This window comes from Toxotes jaculatrix, chromosome 5 (genome assembly GCF_017976425.1).
Source record: "Toxotes jaculatrix isolate fToxJac2 chromosome 5, fToxJac2.pri, whole genome shotgun sequence".
NCBI classification, from domain to species: Eukaryota; Metazoa; Chordata; class Actinopteri; family Toxotidae; genus Toxotes; species Toxotes jaculatrix.
This window is the reverse complement of record NC_054398.1, coordinates 15,276,213-15,293,911: the sequence shown is the minus strand read 5'-3', so window position 1 is coordinate 15,293,911 and position 17,699 is coordinate 15,276,213. Positions and strand designations below refer to the sequence as shown.

Below are 17,699 nucleotides of genomic sequence, written 5' to 3'. Positions count from 1 at the left end.
GCAGTGGCCAAATATACAGTATGTCATAACACATAACCATATTATTTCAATAGTATTAATGAAACTGTAATTTGGCATTGTCTGGAGAGATACATGCTTTAAAGTTTGTCTGTTTCATTGCATCAAACGGAAAGTGTTTCAGCAGCAGTGAGGTATGCTGAAATTCCAGTTTTAGATTTTATGATTTATTTATATCTGTGTTCTTTCAAAACAACAAAATTAAAAGGAAAAGAACATTCCCTATGAGCAAGGAAACAAGTAAATCTCCATGTCAAAAAATTAAGGTATACTATGTTTGAATATTTGTGGTGAAAACTACATTCATCACTGCTATAAGAAAGACACAAAATGAGTCCTTGTGATATTGTATGCATAATTTTTGATCCACTGCAAAGTACAACGTGTTAGCTAAATCTCATGTATCTCAGAGGCATGATACCTTAAAGCCTTTGTACATAATTATTCTGTGAAGGGTACAAATGGTACATGTACCCAGATTAAAAAAAAAGAAAAGGGCACTGCATTGCACTTGTGTCGAGCACTGCCCTAGAGACGATTTTTTTGTGCTCCTAAAGGTGCAGTTCTGCTCTACTTTTCTCTTGAGTTTGTTGATGATGATCATTAGTGACTTTCACATTTTTTAAAAAGTGAAAAAGCAGATTTGAAGTTTCAGGGTCTGATTACAGAACACAGTACTTTCGAAAACCATAGATGTTTATGATGCTTAAACCAAGAAGATGTGAATCCTTCCACTGGTTCTAAATACATAGAAAGAGGTTAATTGATGACTGTGATTTAGGACAGATAAACTCGGTTTATTTTCTGGTAGCTTGAAGTTACTGGTAATTATAATCATTAAAGCCAGTCTTTATATGGGTACAAGCAGCTGGCTTAGAGGCTAACATCTGCAGCCCATAACAAGGGAACCAACTCCCAGGAGAGAGAGAAAAAAAAGCTCCAAGGCTACGTTCAATGCAATTAGGTCTTTGTCTCATTTAGTGGCTTCTCACATAAATTCAGCCATATAATGGTACATTGCATAAATGTTTTTCTTGTGTAACTTTAGGATGTTGTTTCTGAATGAGGTGGCACTGATTTCCCAAAAGCAGACAGTCAACAGTCTTATGACCAGAAAATCACAGGACATATTGGACACATCGGAGTTTTTTTGTTTGTTTGTTTCTTAATGTGAAAACAAGAGAAAAAAAGCCCCAAACTGCTCATTACTGCGATTACCTCTAAGTACTAAGTATTTAGTAATTCTCACTATTAAAAATATACTACATGAAGTATAACTTAACATAAGAGAATAAAACAGATAACTTGCACATCAGCACTTCAAGTCAAAAATTAGTCAAGATCATGCTGAATGTGTAGACCTCCCTTCTTCCTCCCTCCTCTTTCGGTGACTCTCTCTGACGGTGATGGGAGGAGCTTCAGTATGTGTTGAGTGGCCAGAGGCAGGCTGTAGTACGACACTGTGTCAGAGAGAGGGAGAGTGTAGACCTGCGGACTGAGAGCTGTCATCTGCTAGAGCTTCAAACTCTGTTGTTTGTGTGGATTTTTGTCTGACACTTCCCGGAGGAGGGATCGATCTGTCTGTGTCACCTGGAAGAAACCCTTTTTTACTTCTGAAGGAAGTTTTTTTTTGTGTGTGTCACAGCTGAGTGGGACAGAGCGTAAGTACCGCTGTTATAGAGATTATAGCCTTGTGTTCATTAACTGTGTGGTGCTTCATGAATCATTGATGTGAGTACGCTACAGTTCTTGTTACCTATTGAAATGATGCCAGGATAACCCGTCATTTCCCTGTTAGAGTATCATAAACTTTTTTAAATGGCTGAGCCTGTGTGGGGTTTGTTGTTAGTTTCTCTCTTTAAATGGAAAAGTGGGTGTGTGCTGACACGAAACAGCCCTCTGCCTCCACAGTAGGTCTTTATCGCAAGGTGATAGCAGGGCAAGGGGGTCATTAAAGACCCAGTCTGAGTGCAAGCTTATGTATGTGTGCGTGTGTGTATCTTGAGCATGTATTTGTGGGTGATTTTGTATGTGTAGGAGCTACCCTTGCATTAAGAGATGTTGGACTTATTTTCTTTGGAAACATGGCTATTTACCTGGGTGTGTTTGTATTTTAAGGCTTGCTGGCTTGTAGAAAAAAAAAAAAAAAAAGAAACAGAGGATGGCTTCGACTCTTAAGGCCGAGGTACAACTCCTCAGCGGTGACCCTGTGACTGGGAGCGGGGGGCCTCTTTTCCACCGACACGAGTTAGTGAATGTGGCAGCCAGTGCACACACACACACACACACACACACATCCTCACCCAGCTTGCAAACTTTGTGTGAACCCAGAGGAGTTTGGAAAAAGCTGATGGGCCAGAACCAGAACATAAATATCAACACAAAGTCGTAATTGTCTTGGTGCGCATGGTTGTGAGGGTTGAGAGCCAGCACAGGAAAATTGTTGAGGGGCTTTTGTGTTATGACACTGGTTAGGGGTTCATGATGGTGATGCCTGGAAACTAAAACACAGAAGCATCAGGTGTTATTGTGTGAAACTCAAATCTCTCACCCACACTCTGCTGCCAGAACAATTGAAACTAATGCCAAGCTGTTAGATGTGTGGGTGGTAGTTAATGGATAGAAACCATAAATGGAAAAGTTTGTCAAAAGTCAACGAGGAGGTCAACCTAAGATTTTTATTTACTCTTCATGCTTACTTTTGAGTGTGCACTGCCAAGTATCTTTTACTTGAAAAGCTCTCTGTCTTTCTCTCCTGTGTCATTAGAGTTTGACAAAGCAAACAATTTTGTGAGGCAGCAAGAAAATATGTGTATGAAGTGGGCTTTGGTTTAATAATTTGCTTATTTTTTTTATTTAAAAACTCCCCCAGAGATGTTTTAACACATAAAAAAGTACTTTGCTTGGAATTGTGTCTGATATAGTTTTATAGAAAATTCTTCTTTCATTGTATCTTCTCCTTCATAAAAAAAAAACCCAGAATCTATGAATATTAAAATAATGTTCATTTCAAAAGACATGTTGGACAAAATCCAACGTGTCTTTTCACCGCAAAGTCTGTTCTCAGTCTATGTGCACTGGAGGCTTCAGGTTTCCACATCCACCTGAAGAAGTTGCATGTTGCACCACAGCTTGCTCCCAGAGAAGTTGTGACATCTTCTGTCTTGTGTGTACACGTCCTAAAGTCAGATTTAATCCAAGCACAGAAAAACTTTCTTCCTTTAGCTGATAAATGTGAAATCTGCATTCTTGTGTCAAACTCTGCGCATACACGGTATCATTCTGCATAGCCAAGGTCAAACATCCAAGTAAAGCAACAATAAGCAGAACGTGTTTTGGAGTGGAGGGAGATTTTAACAATTTCTTTTTCTTAACATTAGGTCTTCTCAGTTTCCCTAGAGAAAAATCAGCATGACCTGATATCTTATATGATCAATCCATCTGAGTCTGTCTAGCATGTTTAGTACATTCTAGACAGACTCAGATGGACCGATTATATAAGATAAGGCAGCTGGACATGAGAGATAACCCTCAGAACCAAGCTTTCACACAGACACAGATCCTGAAGTGATCAACAAACACCCATTAGAACTGGAATAAATAGGAGCTTTCATGAATTTTTGAGAATGGTTGATTATTCCACAAGAGGGTGGAATATAATCAGCCGTGCTATCTCATTTGTGACAGAGAGAGTTTTTGTTTTATGCGGCTTCGTATATGGAGATTCATCTGTCTGCTGTAGGAGAAAAGCCTGTCTGTGCTGACCTTGGTCTGCTGTTTTCTTTTGGTTTGATCCACAAAGAAAACAGCTGGCAGTTGCATTCTGGATACCGGCGGCCTTGACAATGAACTGCCTGTATGATGCTGTCAGAAAAGCTTTGGCTCGTTGGTAAAGCATGGTGCCTGTTATATCAATACCTCGGATCCAGACTTCTCCGCAAAAATATATTTTACGGCATGGTGATAGTTATTTGCAGTGAAAGCCTTGAATATCACTGTTGCAGAGTTTGACTGGGACGCTGGAACATTCCTTTGCAGACTGAAAATGTATTTGATGCAGGGCTGTTCTACATTAACTCTGCTGAAAAGAATATAAGCGAAAGGATGAAATTATGCTTCTGTGTTGTGAAGCAGCTCAAAGCAGGGAACAACCTGTTGCAGATTACTAAATCTGTTCAGAGGAGAAAAGACAAAGAAGAAATAAATCACAGTGCATCGCACTGTTTTATCACAGCTTAATCCCCTATGCTGTCCCCATATATACATGTTTCCATTTTGTCAGCATATCCCAAGGGCATTTTCTCAGCATTAGGCTACTCTGATCCTTCTTCTTCATCTGTTTATATAGTCAGGTTGACTCTATCCCTGTCATTCTCTGTGTGTGTGTGTGTGTGAGAGAGAGAGAGAGAGAGAGAAAGAAAGATTTTCCCATTTGATTTTCTCTTTATGTATTTCTTTCTCCTCCGTATGGTTTGTTGTCACAAATGTTAGTTTAGATTTCACGGCAGTAACAAGTTTAAACAAAGTGTGTGTGCAATTACGGGCTACAATTTATGTGACAAGTGCATGGCTCTGAATTAGATCACAGTTTAGATCATGCTGTTGCTGCTTTCAAGAAATTTGAGATATGTTTTTAAACTTCAGCCAAAATATGGTGTGCCGTCTTCCAAGACAAGAGCTGTGCTTACTGCAGTAACACAACATAGACCAAATCAAAACAGCCTGTCCCAAAATACAGTGTTGTCTCCCCTAATTACCCTGCAGGACAGAAAAATGATACAGATAAACAGGGTTTTTGGTTTGGAGAATTCTAGTTTTGTAGAAACCTGCTCACCATATTAAGTTGCTGTCAGATTTGGTACATTTGTGCAATGGAACGTTTATTTTTTTTTATAATGTGGCTTTAAAAATATAACTAAGCCATTTCTGCTATATTTACCATTGCCTGTTCAAAATGTGTCACATCCTGTTTTTTAGATAGACTGCGTTGTGTCACTTTAAGTTTGAGGATGTTATGAGTGACACTGGTGAAAGCTTTTGTGTTTCTTTGACAAAATAATCTCACCACAAGGTCTTGTCCTGGTGCTTTCAAACATAAAAAATGATCTCCATCAGCAGATGGAGTTTGCCCGGTTGTCCCGGATTGATAGATTATGAAATTTCTACTTTTTTTTTTCCTGAGCATTTTGAGGAATTCTCAAACAAGTTACCTTAATAGCTGAGCTGAGTTCCTTTTGTTACCTTGGAAAAAAGTAGTTGACTTAATAATCAAACAGAGTCCATTTAGCAGCTGTTCTGGACCTTTCAGCCTGATCCTCTGATCTTGTGATTTGATCTGACTTCTTTCGTGAAGACTAAAACGAGTGAGAAAAGGGTTAATAGCTGAGGCCCAGGAGGAGGCGGGCTGTGGAGCGGCCAGCCACTTGTAACCTAAAGGTTAAACACAGGCCTTCAGGGAGTCCTATTACTGTGTACTCACTGATGGGAACTCTGCAAACATGCATTCTGGGAGCACAGCGGGCTCCTCTGTTTATTCCCAGTCCAGCACTGTGCCACGATGTGGGAAATGACTGTGGACATGGAACTTGGCCAGATCGCTGTGTTTCCTCTAGTGTTCCAGAGACACTCAGATCTGCCTTTTAACCTGTATGAAACACACACCAAAAACACGTCACACACATACGAAGGACTCCGGGACCTCGCCTTGTTCACACGGGGCCTTATTTTAACTGTACACAAGCCTGTGAAACAGCTTCGGAAAACCATGTGGAGTATGTTTACACGTACGTCAGCGTTTCTCATGTGCTGGTGTGAGAATCGCAAAATTGTCTTTTCAGGGTGTGCTTCCATCACCCTTCAGCACACACCTGTTCCCCTTGCATGTTAATAATAAAGTTCTATTTTAATCCTCAAAGCAGAAAAAGGCTCCTGACACTGGAGCTAAGGGATGACTGTAAGGTGTCACATACAGCAGACGTACATCAGCTTGTTGTTAGCGGTCGGAAATGTTTGTGTGCTTCCTGACATGAGTATGAGAGTAGGCTTGATTAATGGAATCAGCCTCCAACCAAGCCTTGTTTAGCAGCCTGCCCCTCCCTCGCCGCTGTGATTTGATATCTTTGAGCATTCCAGGTTGTGCCCTTTACTCTGGTAATGGTGCCACTGACCCTTTCAAACATTCCTGCCGTAACTCTCTAATCACAGGCCTCTAATTGGCTCACTGTAAACAAGCTGTGTTTTCTTTTAATATCAATATCAACATACAGTACCATTCTTTATACTAAGAAGTAGGACACAGTAAGATACTTGAAACATAACTGGTTGAAACACACTCTTTCCACTTTTCTGACCCACAAAGTTATTCTTCTCTAACCTTTGATACAAACAGTGCTGGCTGGGTCACACGTTTTTCAGTCAGTCATCCTTGCAGAAAGTTATGAATGAGAAATTTACAAAGGAAGATGACAGAGAGGAGGAGTGATGCTGGTATATAGTCATTTCATGCTCTGCTAAGAGCCATAAACAGTGCAGGGGGGAGGTGAGTGTGCACCTTTTATTCCTCACAAACTCTCCTCACTTTTACAGCCTGGAAGTATGTGATGCAACCGGCTCTGCTTTCTGCTCGGTGTCCCCTCTCATGTGTGATATAGCCCAGAGCTGGAACGTCATACACACTTCCTCGCCCCAAAAGCAAAGGCTTTTTTCCTAATGGACATTATTTTATGCGTCTGCGTCCCACTTCATGCAGCGATTGGCCAGTTGTGACGAGGTGACAAAGAAAGCAGGGTTTGAACTTCTCTCTCAGGCTTTTTTGAACAAACAAGTGTAACATCATGAACACGTTTGAGGAGAGATTATTTGGAAGTGTGCGGCGTCATTCACATGATTGTCGTGTCTCAGCTGGTTAGAACAGCCATAAAGTTTTTCAATCGGACTACACATTGAGCTGGTTTGTCTGGAGCATACTGCAGCCTTACAACCCAGATATTTGAACTGTACAAACAAAATGATACTATTTTCTTTTTTTTTTTTTTTTGACATGGTAACATAATCTCTTTCCCTTAGTGCTTTAAGCCTCTAGTCTAAGAGATGGAAATAGAGATAGCGGAAGGGGTTAAATGGAACAGAGACCACAGGACAGCAGCAGACTAAAAGCTTCCTGTGGCAGAACAGAGTGAGCCAGACCTGGCAGACAGGCTGGCAGGGCAGATGTTTTAGGTGAGAGGCACAGTAGATAGCGCCATCTGAATAATTCATCAGATTGGATTGAAGATGTGATATATTAAGACACTGCACACAAGCCATCTTATGGCCTCTTTCAGCACTTTTTGTGCAGCGTGAGTGGCTGCAGGGCTTAGATCCCCCCTGCATTTCTGCTTTCTTTCTGGCACTTATCCACCAGTCTGGGCAGTCGTGGAGACAGTTATAGATGTGCTGGCTCTGGGTCTAGCGAGGCCTCCAGACATCTGGAGGGGATGAGGCTGTTCATAGTGCAGGTGCAGTTTAAGCTCACAGGAACTAACACTGTTGATGTTTTTTTTTTTCCACCAGTATGACTATTTTTTGTGTTGTGGACAGTCAGGGTCTTACTGGTTTCCCAGTAACACAGAATGCATCTTATCTTGTCTGTTTCTGCATTGGCAGGAATATGTTCTACATGTGAGCTAACCTTTTCTCTGTTGTGTCAAAGAAGATTCTCTGTCATCCAGGTCATGGTTATCCAAGAAGGGTCGAATCAAGGGCAGCTGGACTGGGTTGTTTTCAGTATGAAGTCAGAGCTTGTTGCGTCAGAGGGTTATTTCATAATAGGAAAACCCGGAAATTCCCCTCCCAGTAATACTCATAAAATTTCTCAGCAAGACACGACATTCAAAGTAATCTCACTGTCTTTCAGTTTCTTAAATAAACAGTACTGCATAAATCTTACTTTGTGAAACGGCAGTGCATGGCAATTTGCTGTGAATACAGAGAAATGCTGAATTCTGTCTGCTGGATTTCTCTTTTCTTTTCTTCTCCTTATGTTTAGCTTGTGATTCAAGCCTATTTATTCTGTTCCCACTCATAGATCAAATCATTGACCTTACACTTATAGTTTATAAATATTGTGATGAATCACTTGCTTTCCCCAGGGTAGCGTCAGAGCAGCGTAAGTTACAGAGCAGCCTCTTGGGTTTGCGTGAATGTAGTGACTTTGGGACACTTAATCAGAAGAGATGTTTGCTAACATGAGACTTGAATGTTTTCTTTAACTACTTTTTTTATACTGATGTCAGTAACCCCAAATTGTACTTTGGCCTTTACTGGTTTACAAGGAATTTGTTTTTGTTTTTTCTTTTTTTTTTCATTTCACCCAGAATCACATCTGGGTTCTTATTAACTGCAGAATTTCATAATTTAGTACTTTTTGTCTGTGTTTAAGACACAGTTGACCATCCCTTACCTCTAAGTTGTGAAACTAGGTGAAGGTGTCTGGGGACATGTTACGTGCTCTGATATCTCAGGGAAGAGGCTCAGCTTTCAAGTAACAGATCATTTCACCTCCATCTCTCCATGACATCAGCTCCCTCCTACATACATCCAGCTGTGCGGGCCCGGGTGCTGTATGGACGTGTCAGGACTCTGATTGCATCTCAGATGCACACTAGTGTGGGTTTTCACTGCAAACAAAGAGATGCATGGACTTCAAGGGTCCTTTTTAAGTTCAAAGGCCATTCTGCCTTAACTAACTGGTGACGGCAAGTAGGCATAAAAAAATTCAAGAACTATGGTGCAATTTTGCTAAATTATTATTGTTTATTACTTTCTTTCTAGTATGAACACATTTAAAACATCTGCACAGTGATTAACAAATCATATGATATAGGATATCTGCCCTTATACCTGCAGCCAAGCACACTGAACTCTGTCATCTGATAGGTTGCTAATCCCCTTATTATGCCTGTCTGGTTAAATAGAACAGTCAGTCACCCATTAAATCATCTAGCCTTGGGATCAATGCGGGCCCCATAATTTGGCTGTGTGCTAGGCCGTGTACAGTGAGATTGAAAGGGAAAATTAAAAAGGGCACAGAGAAAAATACCATGTATAAACATGTATAATTAGACCTAAAGTGAGCAATGCTAGCTTGACAAGTATGCCCTTGAGTGACTGCATTAGCACTGCCTATTGCGTGATACTCTTGAGTGACAAGAACTCATCTCCCCCATATGGTTTACCAGATACGCTGCCCTCATAGGTCACATCTGGTCGTCTAGGATGTTGGATGTCAATGATTGGAATTTACCCCAAATATCAGGGTGCTAAAGGATTCACAAAATGGCTTGGATGACTGGGATACCAAGGCCTAAGTGACTCCTGAGGACTTGGAGTAAGGAATGTGCAGCCTGCTATTGATCTTTACTAAGTGAGGTCACTTCATGTGGGGGGTAGCTGCCCCACTCTCAGACCCCACATAAAGGGGACAGCCTACCCCCACAAAGATATTTTAATGTGGTCTGTCTGCCAAAAAGAGGGGTCAAATAAAAAGGATTTGACTTGTGCTTGATATCACAACTTTTAAGACACGGTTGAGGATTGTAGCCAGAGATGTGAAGCAGATAAACAAGTACAACCACAGGCACAAGAAAGCTGAGTGCCTGCAACATATTTGCTGCCTCAGGATCAGTTGTTCACCGTTTGTATACTCGATCTCGTGAACTTGATTTAGAGAGTATCAGAGAGCCAGTCTTTGCATTGTTAACAGACTCTCAGGTTCCCTCAATGTGTTCACAGAGAACCACATACCATCTGCATCCCTCGAAAGATACCTTTACCTTACTGGGACTATATGTGGCTATAAAGGAGGAGAAGTCTGTATTTAATAGCATATTAGAAATAATGGTATGCAAATAATCAAACCAACCTGTAAAAATATCCTAATATATAAAAAAAACACACACACACAAATGAGCACAAATTTCACTTTGCTCCTTTTGGTCTGGTGAACCTTGCTTGAGCTCAGAACATCATAAATCAGAACTGCTTTGCACACGACCGGATTATCCTTTAAACAGTTCTCACAGGCATCATTATAAACTGGTTGGATAATTGGTGATTGAAGAGTGAACATGAACCTGATTACACCAGTTCCTGGGCTGTCATTGATCTTTAAGTTTAAAAAACATGGCAGCTCCTCTGGAAACATCAAATTACCTTAATTACCTGCAGAAATCTGTTTCAGAATGTGCAGTATAGTGTTTCGCTGTGTTTCATTTGTCCATGTAACACCTTGCTTAATCGGTTCACAAGGTTTAAGTGGTTTCAAGAGGCAGTAAAATATATCATCAGCATCTCGCAAAGCGCTCCCCATAGTTCTCCTCATAGTGTGGATATTTCCCTGAGTAATGTCTCAGTGAAAACTTGAGCTCATGAAATTTTACGTGCTTTTTGGGAGGCTTGGTGGGGCTTAAGCAAGATCACGGATAGTGCAGAAACTACTTGTTTATCAATCAGGTAGTCATTTGACAGAAAGTTAGTCGATTACACTTTGCCAGCTGCACAGTTAGCAAATGAAAACTCTGAATAGAAAGCCCTGCAGTCGATGTGTGAGACTTGTGTAACCTCAAGCAGCTTGTCAGCCACTGGTTCGATCTTGAGGGCTACGATGTGCTCCGTAGACTCGAAAAACTATTGAGTGGTGTTGAAGGCGGGTCTGTGGTTTGTGTCGTTGATGAGCATATGGAAGAGCGGACCTTCTGAGCCTTTTATCGGTCTCACACAGTGATGGATGTGTTCAGCTCTTTGCCCAATGGCCTGTAGCCTGAGCTTCTGTCTAAGCCTCTAAGCTACTGGAATGCGTGCAGCTTCTTGCTGTGGACATCAAGGGAGAACAGCCACGCCGCTTTGTTTACAGCTTTTCATGGATGCCACACCAGTCTAATCAATTTCAAAGAGGGTAAATATTTCAATGCATTGTTGGTGATTGAATGATCTGTGAATTTACATGGGCAGCAAATATTAATGCAGCACATTATTTCTTTTTTACAGTTAAATTGTCCACGTGATAGAGTTAGTATTAAGTTAATAGTAAGTGTTGTGTTGTTGTTTTTTTTTATTGCTATTAAATCAGAAGTCATGTTTTTACCCAATGACTGCAAAGTGTTTCCAAAATCCTTACATACTGCTGTTTATTGTTCAGTGGTTAATTTCTGTTTGGCAGTTTCAGCACATACGTTAACTACCATCATCATATCAATTAAAATGCTGTAAGTTGTTCATTTAAGTACATTCTAATTATATCTTTTTTTGTAATTATATATTAAAATGTTCATGTTTCTATTTAAATAACAGCCTCAGCATACTATAGTTGTGTATCGTAGTCTTATCTGATATAACAAATCAAGTTAGTGAAGGAAAACAAGAACAGGCGAGATAAAGCACCTGAAGTTAATGCTGTGTTATCAGCACTCTCTCTATCAGGGTCAATATTTCACTCCTCTAAGTGCAGACAGAATTATATGGCAAACAAGTGTAGACATTTAGAGTGGGAGTGAGTGCTTCAACAGGCCTGACCTACTTACAGCAGCCAGGGCTGAAACTGTTCCTCACCTGTGTCTGGCAGATGCCAGGTCCCCTCATAAAAACACAGGCCCTCAGTATCTAAAACAGTGCAGTGAAAAAAAATATTAAAGCGTATATATTTTTATGTTTCTTATAAAATAGTCCTCAATGAATTTGCTTCTTTTGCTGGACTTTGCTACATATGGCCACACTTTCTTTGGCTGGGCCAAACTGTTATACAAGTTACTATCAAACCCTTGCTATGTTTCCACTGATGGTACATACTTTCTGAAAACCAGAAAGTATGTGTGCTGTCACTGAGTTGCAGTACGATTATACCTCAACCAGGACCGGGGTCAGGCTATAGGTCAGTATTGGTTACCAGAGTTCACAGAATTTCACTCTTAAAAAGCAGTTTTCTGCTAATTCTGTATATGTCCTGTATATGTCCTGTATATGTCCTGTATATTATGAATGTTTCTTCTAAAAGTACAGAGTAAAGTCAGTGAACCTGTTCTCCATTCTTAAAGCATTTGCACCATGTGTGTAATAGGAAGGAGTAATGAAAAGACTGTTTCGTACTGTAATTTTACTGTGAGCCTTCATATGTGCATCTCATCATCACCCATCGTAAATGCAGTATTAGTTTTCAGCATAAGACTTTGACATTGGAAAGCCCACAAAAATGTCACCCTCATCCTAATCCTGCGTTATTGTGTCGGGACCAGAGAGACTCTGTTGAGTTCTGCTAATGCATGTGATTTGAATTTTCCAGCAGCGATGAGATTATGAGAGTGTGAGAGATTTAACGTGCATCAATTTGCAGGTGATGTGAGATTTATCAACACATGGTGCCACGCTCAGAATTTCTTTTACATGTGCTTGGAAGGGGGATAGCAAAATTACTAATGCCCAAACTACTCTCTTTAACAAGTCTTTAGGGACCAGCTGCAGCTAGAAGATGGAGCCACAGCCTTTAGAACTTAGTTATTAGTAAAATATTGTTCTATTTCACATTAAAAACAAACTATCCAAAAGCAGGTAAAGAATTTGAGTGCTGGCATTGCTTATAGAGCACTTGTGGTCAGCCTTTTATAAGCACAATTTATGATAGTATAAATATTTATTATAGTATAAACAATTGTGGTGTAAGCAGCAGCAGTGTCCTCTTGTTTGGCTCTTGCTCCACCATGTCAGGATACACAGAACTGTGTAGCTCTGAAAAGACCAAAAGTCTTTCCTGAGGGGAAGATGGAGTTGTTGAGTGTCAGCATCAGAATGATTTAAACCTTTGATCACTGAATTTGTAGAATATCTGAGGACATGATATGGGTCAGTAGGCTAAGCGTTCAGAAAGCTTAAGGAGAGACATAGGTAAAGAAAACGAGACAAATTATAGAGGGAGCTTTAGTATCTGCAGTGACTGATATTAATGGTATGTGAAACGGGTTGCCAGCTTAGCATCTGAAAGCCATATAAAATGACAGAACTGAATACTCTCAAAGATATGGGCGTTTCCTTCCTCAGCAAGGGGTGTGGCAACAGTAGAAAAGCAATTTCTGCAAGATCAACAGGGCAGTCTGCTTCCAGAGAGTGGATCAGCTTACACTGGATTGTTGAAAACTGAAAAGGGAGTGAGGAGAGGGGGGAAAAGTACAAACTTCTGCCAATTTTGCCTCAATCCCTCAGTTTACCATGTTTCAGGGTTTATTAATGACAACACATGAATAGTTTTAATCCAGGCTTATGCTGTCTCTGATGTGTTTTGACAGGGGGATTTGGTGCCGGGAAATAAAGGGCACAAAGCCAAGAGGGGCAAATGACTCTCACACAGTAGTAAAGATCTCATTGAATCTAGTATTTGTCTGTTGAGATCAACAACAGGAAAATGTGCCGTTGCCCTTTCATTTCCTTTCAGTGTTTTAATGCACTTTTCTGTCTGTCGCAGAGCCCCCTGCTGCTCTTCTTTCACCCACTTCGGCCTTGATAGTGATAGCAGGCCCAGCGACAGACCTAGCACTGCTACTTTACATTTCATCAGCAAGCAGCTTCTGCTGGCTCCACATCTGTTATGGAAATTTGTGCAGATGGGAAATGGAATGAAATGGAATATCATTTTGAATATTTTCACTTCTGAGACAGGGTTGATTTAGGCACTTGTATAGGTTTCAAAGACAGGGGTGATGAAATATGCTCATTCACTTTCACAGCCATATATTACCGTAATTTATCAATACATTCTTAACGCCTGATAGCTTCACATTTGGGATGTTTTAGGAAGTCAGCGCCTGTGATAAAATTCACAACCTCTGACCATGTGTCACAGGCCCCAGAGGAGAAGCGAGCTTGATGAATTTAACTCCCCTGAACCTTAGGTTCAAAATGTCCCCTATCTCTGTTCAATAGTTTAATAAGATTTTAATTAGGCAATTAAAAGTCTTTGGAATAGCATATGGTCATAATTACTGCTGTATGGTTCACTCAGGGATGAATGAGCCATTAATTACTCTTAGCTAGGTCTGGGGATTGGACTTAAAATGAGTCGAATAGAAACGAGAGAGCATTTCTTCAGACTCCACAGTCAGTCAGTCTAATCAGACGTACAGACTTCCGAATTTTCACTCTCTGGGGAACAGGATCGGGTTGCACCATCTATTCGAAAATTCATTACCAAGTTTGGGCGTGAAGTCCTCTGAAAGTTAACTACTACCTCGTCTCAAATTGGTGTTTTTACTAAAGAAGGTTGCGCCATGTAAACAAAAGACTTTAGTGAGGTGCAAGTCAGTACAAGGAAACATTTGTGGGGTCATCCAACTCGATAAACAAGAAAAGATGAAAATATATTATCTGAAAATAAAATATTTGCATACATGGAAAAATCAGTGTATTTCAGAGTTAGTCTGCAAACATCCGACTATGCTTGTTTAGTTTTGGTTATTTAGTCTTTATTCTGGTTTTGGAAACTAAAGCACACTCTGTTGTTTTTGTGAAATCTCTAAAAATCTTCTTTGTTTCCAACATTATTCAGCAGCATTTTATTCAGCGTCAGGTCACAGGCACTGACAATATTTCATATTTTACTTTTCAGTCTAAACAGATCATATCGTATATTAGCGATCTAACGTTAGTTTTGTCAGTTAAACTTGCTAGTTCAGTTAGCTAACGCACAGTTACACCTGGTACACCTGAACAGTTGATCCCTGCCTAAGAATTACTTTGTGTGGTGTAACCCATTTGAATATCATGTTTCATACATCTCCTCTTACACTTGCGTCATAATTTGGCTCACAGGGAAACTCTTTTAACAGGAACTGCTGAATAAGTCATTGTAGTGGGAGCAATGTGAGAATACTGTACCATGAACTTCCTGTGTTTGTAATTTGTCAGAAATCCCTTTGACCTGATACTTTGACTTTGATACATGTGGTGATGGAAGTGCTGTCACGTCTTACTCATAGATGGGTATCTTTGGATCTGGATGAGTAGTTGTGCAATAACCAGTAGGCAGTAGGACCAGTTCAGGACTATGTCAACACTGCACACCCACACCGCTCGTCCGGTGAATCAGCTACTCTGTCCATATGTGCAGGCGTGTTCCTCCATTAAAGCCTCTCCTGACAGATGATATCCTCCACATCTCACATCTGCTCCTTCACACATCTGAGAGTCCTTCTGGGGCGAGGGGGCAGGAGTGGAGGTTCTGATCACAGGTTGAAGGCCACATCTGGTAGCATGTGACCTGGGTTGTCCGCGGGGTGTGACGTAGGTGGCCAGCGTGTATTTGTGTGTGCATACAGGTGGCTTCCTGAGATGACGGGCATGCCAAGAGGTCGTATTTATCAGTCAACACTTTTCCAGTCAACAGGCTGTGTGTGGAATCCGGGGAGCCTTGCCCCCCACCCTCCTACTCTACTCGGATGGCAAATGCAAATAGTGGTGCCACCTGTTTCAGCAGTATATGCAGTGCTGCTATTTATAATACTAACACACAGTCTTATAAGTAGTGCTGTCATTGGCCAGTCTTTGCCATTCAGTGATTTATAGTGATAGTTTTAGCTGTATTACAAGAAATGACGGGTAAAGAGTTCTGGGAATGTTTCTGTTTGGTTAAATATAAAACTTACATCCTCTTTTTGAGACACACTCTACTGTAAAGTATATTTACTGTGCAGGAAAGATAGCATCCAAAGGTTTATTGCAGTATATGAAATGGCCATAACTTTTTATGAGTTTGATATAGTAAGTACTATGTTAAGTTAGGACCCTCCGATCTCAGGCCGGTCCAAAGTCCAAAGCCGTACTCTTTACTTGCTGCGCCACGGCCGCCCCCAAGCTACTACTCTGCGTTACAGGTTGAGTGTATTCTTTAAGCTTTCAGTTTCACACTGACAAAGTTTCCTATTTATGGGAGTTTTATTCACTTTACAGTAAACAACCACGTGTTAATGATTCAGATCTTTTCTTGTGTAGAGTTCACTCACTATTCCCAGCACCCCAAACCTGCTTTTTTTTTCCAGATTTACTCTGAAATCTGTCTAACCAGTTTCCTCTTTCCAAGTGTGTCGTAATAGTGTTGTGAGGGCTTGCCCCACGTTATGCCCGTCGCGCCACATTCAGACTGCCCCTTATCCTGTGGTTGGTGTCAGAAGACTTTGAGGACATTGTTCAAGACACCCTGCTCCGTATGTTTTTCAAGAAACATAATTAAGTTTGCAGTGTCATTTATTCTAATGTAAAGACACTGTTGAACATCTGCCAAATCTAAGGCAGCAAAGACCAGAGTTTCTGGGGCAAGAAGTAATTATTTACTTTTGTATTTGTTTTGATACTGCATTGTCAGTCTCTATCAGGGCTCTATCAGTGAAACTAAATATAATTTTCAAACTAAGTGCATCAGTCATAAAGAAATTAAGACATTTGTTAGTCTTGTTGTAGATTTGTGGAATGCACAAAAATCTGTTTCATCATAGTGTTTTATTTGCTAGTGTTAACATAAATATCTGCAAATAAATAGCATTCACTTAGTCTGGTTGAAAAATCCCAAACTTAATAGTGTCCTCCCACTAATAAAACCAGACATATGCCTTTGATTAGACCATCAGCGTTTGACATGTGTAAAAATTATGCCAATCTGATAAGCTGATATGTTGCTGGAGGGGATATAGACAGAAACTGTAGAGATTTAAGAGGAGCTCATAGACAGAGAGATGGGAGAGTATCATCCGCAGCCAGAGCACACTATCACGTCTGTGTACGGAGTGAAAGGGATGATTCAGTTTATGCATCATGCAGGAGAGAGCAGTGAAGAGCAGAGTTGCATATAGATTTCTGTGCTGTCAGTAAGGGCCTTGTTCTCTCACTCACGCTGAGTCGAGCTCTCTCTATGTCCCTCAGTCGGATTCAGCTTGATGCATGCGGGACTCTTTTTCTGACTGTCACACAAACCCAGAATTAATGTTAGCTCCACTGCTTGGTGGTCAAGTGTTGTCTCACTTTGAGTTGTTCTGCACAAAGGACGCTAATGATGCTTATGGCCGCCTTCTGTGTCCATTACATGTTACAATCCATTGACATCACGTCGGCTACTGGCAGGGGGCATTGTCCAAAAACTTCAGACAGTGATAAAGCCTGGAGTTTTAAAAGCAGAAGCCTCTCATAACCTCATCTGCTTTTGTCATTATGATCATTAGGAGTCACAGTCCTCACTGCTGTAGGCCGAAGTCCTCAGTGTCCAGACATTCTTGATTATTTTTCCTTTGTGCAGCTTTGGTAGAAAAGAGAACGATAGATTTTGATCTTTTAGCTCTCCTGTTGACATCTTTTTTTTTTTTTAATTTTGAAAGACTTTTAATGAAACACCTTGTTTCAAACAGCATAACTCAGGAGAAAGTGACTTAATTCATTCTTCGCTTCACTAAGTGTTATTCCTCAGCAGTATCCTAGACTACATTGACAAAACAGGGTATGTCTGCCTGTATTTCTCCTATTCAAGTCTTGTGTGTGTCTTCTGCTGCAAAGAAATAAGCCTTTTTGTGTCTTGTTCTCTGGCCTTTATCATGGCCTTCCTGCTCCTCCAAATGTCATCTACCCGGCTCAGATTTGGAGATGTCTGTGTTTGCAGCAAACGTCAGACTGCTTATTGA

The 17,699-nt window shown here is 40.6% G+C and overlaps 1 protein-coding gene across 1 annotated transcript in view; it reads left to right on the top strand.

Moving 5' to 3' along the window:
- Positions 1 to 1,493: 1,493 nt before the first annotated feature.
- The window catches only part of sema4ba (sema domain, immunoglobulin domain (Ig), transmembrane domain (TM) and short cytoplasmic domain, (semaphorin) 4Ba), a 39,817-nt gene continuing 23,611 nt past the window's right edge, over positions 1,494 to 17,699 (top strand). Inside the window, exon 1 of the mRNA XM_041037938.1 lies at positions 1,494 to 1,679. The gene's annotated coding sequence lies outside the window, so the exon portion shown is untranslated. The remainder of the gene's footprint in view (positions 1,680 to 17,699) is intronic.